Genomic DNA, 7,821 nt, shown 5'->3' on the forward strand with positions numbered 1-7,821 from the left:
ACACCATCCCAACCGTGAAGCACAGTGGTGGAAGCATCATGATGTGGGGGTGCTATGCTGCAGGAGGGACTGGTGCACTTCACGAAAAAGATGGCATCACGAAGGAGCAAAATTTATGTGGATATATTGAAGCAACATCTCAAGACATCAGTTTGGTCGCAAATGGGTCTTCCAAATGGACAATGACCCCAAGCATACTTCCAAAGTTGTGGCAAAATGGCTTAAGGACAACAAAGTCAAGGTATTGGAGTGGCCATCACAAAGCCTTGACCTCAATCCTATAGAAAGTGTGTGAGCAAGAACTGAAAAAGCGTGTGCGAGTAAGGAGGCCTACAGATCTGACTCAGTTACACCAGCTCTGTCAGGAGGAATGGGCCAAAATTCACCCAACTTATTGTGGGACGCTTGTGGAAGGCAACCTGAAATGTTTGACCCAAGTTAAACAACTTAAAGGCAATGCTACCAAATACTATTTGAGTGTATGTAAACTTCTGAATCACTGGGAATGTGATGAAAGAAATAAAAGCTGAAATGAATCATTCTCTCTACTATTATTCTGACACTTCACATTCATAAAATAAAGTGGTGATCCTAACTGACCTAAGACAGGGAATTTTTACTAGGATTAAATGTCAGGAATTGTGAAAAACTGAGTTTAAATGTATTTGGCTAAGGTGTATGTAAACTTCCGACTTCAACTGTAGCTCTAAAAACAGGGTGACTGCACAGGCACCGGAGACTCCATTCCGAAAACACCCCTTCTTACTCCATGATAGAGTGCAAGTTTGAACGTATCAAAGTCCTAATTAGACTCCATATACTTCTACTATAAATATCTGTATGTCAAGTCTCATATTGAGTAGGGGAGATGAGGGATGTTTGTTGAGGGATGTTCTTTTTTAGCATTTTTGTCAATTTTTCAGAGAATGTTTGATGTACTACATTCAAAATGTGATAGGGACAGCTTCCATCTGTTTGCAACAAATGGGCATAGGTATTATCTCTCTAAATCAAACAGACAAGTTGTGACTTTGAAATGTTACAACTGACCCGGGACGTGGGTGAAATGTAACCGTTTGAAAGAGTGCACAAATCATCATATGCAACGAAATATTGAAAGCCTTTATTGAGAACATGAGAACAACATTGCCATGTTTAACATTTTGTGCTGCAGAAATAATAATACAAATCATAAAAAGTTCCATTAACTGGCCCTTCTCAACTAAACATCTCACAACTAAATAGCAAAATCTGGACTAAACAATTTAATGTTTGTGGTGTCTCTTATGAAAGAAAAAATAAATAATTTCACGTGAACATGATCTTGTGTGATCACGTGATTATATGTGAAGCTAATGTAAAACTACATGTGACAACATGTGAGCACGTGAGAACATGATCTCATGTTAATACAATGTGACATGGGGATGCAACATTGATACACTACACATGACATTTCACACGTGAAATCATGTGTTTTTGGAACACTTCATGTGACATTTCACATATAAATGTGTTTTTGGAACACTTCATGTGACATTTCACATAGTAAACGTGTTTTTGGAACACCATGTAACATTTCACATATAAATATGTGTTTTTGGAACACTTCATGTGACATTTCACATATAAATATGTATTTTTGGAACACTTCATGTGACATTTCACATATAAATGTGTTTTTGGAACACTTCATGTGACATTTCACATATAAATATGTGTTTTTGGAACACTTCACATTCGTGAAATGTCATGTGAAATCATGTGCAAATGTGTTTTTGGAAGACTTCACACTAGATATTGCAGGGATTTGATTATCTGACACAGGTTGTCCCGGCGGGAGGAGTTTACCCCAGGTAAAAAGTGATAGCATTCGGCGAAGCCCACGGCGAAGCTAGCTCAAGATAAAAGTGACTTAGATTAAGCACATGGATGTTCTCAAGACATTTGTTTTACCAGTCGTCAGGACGTCATGTGATGTCCCAAACCATCACAAACCATTGTAAGTAAGGTAATGGTATGGTAGTTTTAAAGTAAGTGGTATACTGTTCATCTAAAATTTAACCCCACCTGGGATTTGAATTCACAACCTCTGGATTTGAGGTGTGCTGATCTTTCTGCTTAGCAACAATGTCTGCAGCATTCCCCTACAAATTCATTATTATTTTAGTTAGAAGTTAATCTGACTATTTTCTCATTGATTTCAATTACTTATTTCCGAAATTTGCTTTTCTGTATAGTTGTCTAATATTGGTGGGGCATATTATTCTGTTTCAATGTTACTCTTGAATCACTATGATAAACACAATATCGTAGTTTTCCTTGAGTGTGTATTTAACAAAGCTGAGATGTACTTTGAAGTTCAAAGTGCAGGAATGCAGGTGTGGTGGCGTAGCAGAAATATCATTCAGACGTGAACCAAGAGGTTGTGAGTTCAAATCCCAGATTGAATAATAATTACTATATAAATAAACATACACAATGTAGTCAAGTGTGTCAAATATGTAAGCTGAAAACACTATGTTAAACCCACTGTGTGTGTGTGTGTGTGTATCATAGACACATTTTTGTTGTCCATAAACACGTTTTCACATGTGGAATGTCATGTGAAGTGTTCCAAAAATACATGCTTTTTTTGCGTGTGTGAGTAAATGTTGGACATGTTCACTCCATCAGAGTCACAGTTGTGACAGTGGTATGATAGTCCTAGGGTACACGCTTGGTGGGCCCATCATTTGCATTCCCAGCACCAAGTCCTCTTTAGGCTTGTTACAACTTGCTGTCATTAGCTATCTTCAATTTTAGCTGCGTGTTCAAACTTTAGCATTGCTAAATTACATCAAATATATGTACACACACTGGTTATAAACATGATATACAGTAAGTTAGGTGAATCTAATGACAAAGCAGTTGATGCCAGAGAAAATAATTTCTTACCTCAAAATCTGATTTTTTTTGTCAATAAAATCTGCAGTCTATCACAGGGTCTTGCTTCTTCACATTAGGGTTGAGGACTAAACTGACCATGTGCATAGTGAGTCACATGATTTTATCTTGTTCCTGGTTAAAGATATTTAGAGTGTAACAACTATTCTGTGTTACAACCATCCCTGGTTTCCCCTATAAATTACCTCAGACTGGGAGGAGGTCAAAAAGCCATTTCATGCATCCCAAATGACACCATATTCCCTATAGCATAGTACTTTTGACAAAGGCCCTGGGTGGACAAGCTTTAAGGAGAGCTTGGATTGCATGTGTTGCATGTTGCTGTGAACTTTGCTTTAGTGCCTCTGTATTCTGGTTTTGTTGGGGTTAGCCCCGCCCACTCCCAAAACAGGAATAGCTAGCACACACACACATCCTGAAGCCCCACACCATCACACACACACTCACAAGCTGAAAGCTCTCTTTTCTTCTCCTTTTCTCACCTTGAGCTATTTTGTTTGTTGCTTTTCCCATGACCTTTAACCTTCAGTATCAGTGGGATGGCTGTCTGGAGTTAAGAGGTGTCCCCCACCCCCCATGCCAGGCTCTGTGCTTACACACCACTACATGCACTAGCCACACACACACAAATGTAAAACACTTTGGTGGGGTGTAGGGTGCAGGGATGATTGAGAAACGTTAAAATGTATCCCTTCAAAGACTTACATGGTTATTGCAAGGAATATAATGGGAGAGGCGTAGGAGACAGGGGAGAAAGAGAGAGCAGGAGAGAAAAATAGAGAGAACGACAAAGGGGGAGACGGGAGAGAGGCAAAAGAGAGAAATGGAAAGATAGAGAGGAAGAAGGGGGGTCAGAAAGGTCAACAAGGAATTGAGTGTACAGTAGCTCTGCCACATCTGTTTAATGCTGCTACATTAATCACTCAGTACAGGTGAATATCTGCACCTGCTAATCAACCTGTAGGTAGCCCAGCGGCTAAGGAGTTGGACCTGCAGCCGAAAGGTCGCCAGTTTGAATCCTGGGCCGGTTTCTGGAAGAAAATGAAACCGTGTGTTTGATGTATTTGATACCATTCCACCCATTCTGCTTCAGTCATTACCAAAAGCCTGTTCTCCCCAATTAAGGTGCCACCAACCTCCTGTGGGGGGAACTGAACTGGTAACTGGAGGGCTGCTGTGTTCAGATCCTGACAATAGTTCCCTACCATTGGGCCATTGAGTAAAGCCCTTTACCCCACAACATGCGCTGCACTGCTGTGACCCTGTGCTCCTCTCAACTATATGTGTGTGTGTGTGTGTGTGACAGGGTTGGGGTCAATTCGGAATTTCTAAATTCAAACAATGAATTGAATTTGAATTGGCCACAACGCACTGGAAACAGAATTTGAATGGGATACCTTCTCAACATCATAAAACAATTTCCGGATAATATAGGTTCACGGCATTCTGCCTCCGGAGAACTACTTCCTGTTTTTAGCCGTTGGTCATACTGTATATTAGCATTGCTAGAAGTATTGTGTGTGTATATATAGACACAGTGCATTTGGAAAGTATTCAGAACCTTTGAGTTTTTCCACATTTTGCTATGATACAGACTTATATTCTAAAATTGATTAAAAAAAATCCTCATCAATCTAATTGATTAAAACAAATCCTCATCAATCTATACACAATAACTCATAAAGTCGAAGCAAAAAGAGGTTAAAATATTAGAAAAAATAAAAACTGATATCATATTTCCATAAATATTCAGAACTTTTACTCAGTACTTTGTTGAAGCACTTTTGGCAGTGATTACACTCAGCCTTGAGTCTTCTTGGGTGTGGCGTTATAAGCTTTCCACACCTGTAATTGGGGAGTTTCTCCCATTTCTTCTCTGCAGATCCTCTCAAACTCTGTCAGGTTTGATGGGGAGCGTAGCTGCACAGCTACTTTCAGGTCTCTCCAAGTGATGTTCGATCAGATTGAAGTCCGGGCTCTGGCTGGGCCACTCAAGAACATTCAGAGACTTGTCCTGAAGCCACTCCTGCGTTGTCTTTTCATCAAGGATCTCTCTGTACTTTTCTCCGTTCATCTTTCCCTCGATCCTGACTAATCTCAGCCTGATGCTTCCACCACCATGCTTCACCGTAGGGACGGTGCCAGGTTTCCTCCAGATGTGACGCTTGGTCTGAGAGTCCTTTAATTGCCTTTTTTTTGTCATGTGCCTTTTACTGAGGAGTGGCTTCTGTCTGTTCACTCTACCATAAAGACCTGATTGGTGCTGCAGAGATGGGAGAATTTTCCAGAAGGACAACCATCTCCACAGAGCAACTCCGGAGCTCTGTCAGAGTGACCATCTGGTTCTTGGTCACCTCCCTGACCAAGGCCCTTCTCCCTTGATTGATCAGTTTGTCCGGGCGGACAGCTCTAGGAAGAGTCTTGTTGGTTCCAAACTTCTTCCATTGAAGAATGATGGAGGCCACTGTGTTATTGGGGACCTTCAATGCTGCAGAAATGTTTTGGTACCCTTCCCCAGATCTTTGCCTTGACACAATCCTGTCTCGAAGCTCTACAGACAATACCTTCGATCTCATGGCTTGGTTTTTGCTCTGACATGCACTTTCAACTGTGTGCCAGGTGTGTGCCTTTCCAAATCATGTCTATCAATTGAATTTACAACAGGTGGACTCCAATCAAATTGTAGAAACATCTCAAGGATGATCAATAGAAACAGGATGCACCTGAGCTCAATTTCGAGTCTCATAGCAAAGGTATTTTATTTCTTTTTTGCAAACATTTCTAAAAACCTGTTTTCGCTTTGTCATTATGGGGTATTGTGTGTAGATTGATGAGGGGAAAAAAACATGTAATCCATTTTAGAATAAGGCTGTAACGTAAGAAAATGTGGAAAAATACTTTCTGAATGCACTGTAACTAGCATATCACACAATTAACCCACAAAACATCACCTTTTGAAGAAGTTATCCGTGTTAAAACTACTCAACTAGAAGTCAGCTACTTGACTAAACCTGTTCTCCATATTCTCTATAGCACATCTATTTCTAATACAGTGACTCGTTCTGTGCTCCACATGTTTGTGTGGGTATTGAGTAATAGTTAACAAGTGGGTCGTGTCCTATAGTGAAGTTGGCATGAGAATATGGAATCATATATGAATGAATACAGCAGCAGCGTAAGTTAATGAGTTCATCAGCTGGGTTGAGCTGAGGTGGGAGGAGAAGAGATGAGAGGGGAGGAAAGGAGATGGGGAGAACTGTGGAGGAGTGTAGAGAACAGGAGAGAAGACAGAGATGGGGATGAGTAAGAAGGGATCTAACAGTGAGCCAGGCTGGCTGTGTGTTGATGGGTATGAAAAAGAAAAGCTGCCTGAACGTGTGCATGAAAAAGACTGAGCATTCTGTCTGCACACTGGATTACTGACAGCTATTTCCAGCACTAGGACTGTGTTTGGGGAGACATGATACTGTCAGGCATGAGCTGTGACTCTCTCTCTCTCTCTCTAGCTCTCTCTCTTTCTGTCTGTCAGTCCAGTCCAGTCAAGTGTACTGCCCAGAGCAAACTCATTGCCCTGTGACTCAGTGACAACGTCTGAAATGTCACCCTATTCCCTATGCAGTGCACTACTTTTGATTGAATAGGGTGGGTGCAATTTCAGACGCAGACAGAGCCCTGAGACTGCTCCAGTCAAAAGTAGTACATGGCTCTGTACAAAAGTGCACCATACAGGGAATAGGGTGCAATTTCAGACGCAGCCTGTGTGTTCTGGTTGTGTTTTGAGTGAGGAGGCAGAGGCAGGCAAACTGGGTCATCGCAGACACAGCCAGAGGAAAAAAGAAGATTACTCAGACAGACAACGAACAGTGCTGTGAGCAGAATTGGATGGCAGTGTTTTGAGGACAGCCTTTATGTAACAGGCCGCACAGAACAGAACAGAGCAGAGCAGACAGTTGAAACAATCGGGGAATATTCTCTTTGCTGTTTGATCACTCACTCACTGGTGGTAGACGTGTGTTTGGCACTACTGGTACAGTGATCTCGTTAGACAGTGTGCTTTGAACACCCCGTCTACAAGAAAAGTGTTTACTTATATCTTCTGCACTTTCTTTAAATGGTAGGCTATAATATATTGTGACATGCTGCATGCATCACAAAAATACCACTAAATGTATCTGTCTTAGTTTCTTAATGTTGAATAGCGGAGGAGGTAGTTCATTGATCTAGCCGCAAAAAGCTCAAATGCAAAAACTGGAAGGTTATACATTATAGATTTATTCTGTCCGTAGTTATTTTCCCCAAGGTGTACATGTCACAGTTTAGAGTGAACCCCTATTACTTCACCCAATGCATAATTTGAAGTTCTCCAGCACTTAAACCCAGCGCAGAAGACCAGGAGAAGTACAGTAAGTATGCCGAAACATTCATAGTTTACTGGACCCCCTTTTCCGCAGACTGTACCATTGCCCAGACTGTCAGCCTCAGGTAGGTTACTCTCCCCATTACTCCCAGCCCACATATATATAGGGCATGCGACGGTGACACAGTACAATACACTGCACACTGAATTATTCTTAATTATTCTGCAGACAATATAGGAAGAATAAGGGACAGCATTGCAAATGATATGGTGAAAGGCACTGTAAATCTTGCAGGTTGACATTTATTGCTTATTGCCTGTTCCTGGAGGCAGAACTGAGCGATTTCCCATTAGGCCAGCTGCAAAGTAAACAGTTGCCATATGTGACTGACCTGCTCAAATCGGTCTTATGTAGCATAATTTGAATTTTATTTTATTTTACATAGGCTAAAAGTAGAGACTCATGAGCTACAAAATGTTATATCATACACTACAGTTGAGGAACAATGGGAAAGTAA

The sequence above is a fragment of the Oncorhynchus clarkii genome, chromosome 10, assembly GCF_045791955.1.
Source record: "Oncorhynchus clarkii lewisi isolate Uvic-CL-2024 chromosome 10, UVic_Ocla_1.0, whole genome shotgun sequence".
Taxonomy (NCBI): domain Eukaryota; kingdom Metazoa; phylum Chordata; class Actinopteri; order Salmoniformes; family Salmonidae; genus Oncorhynchus; species Oncorhynchus clarkii.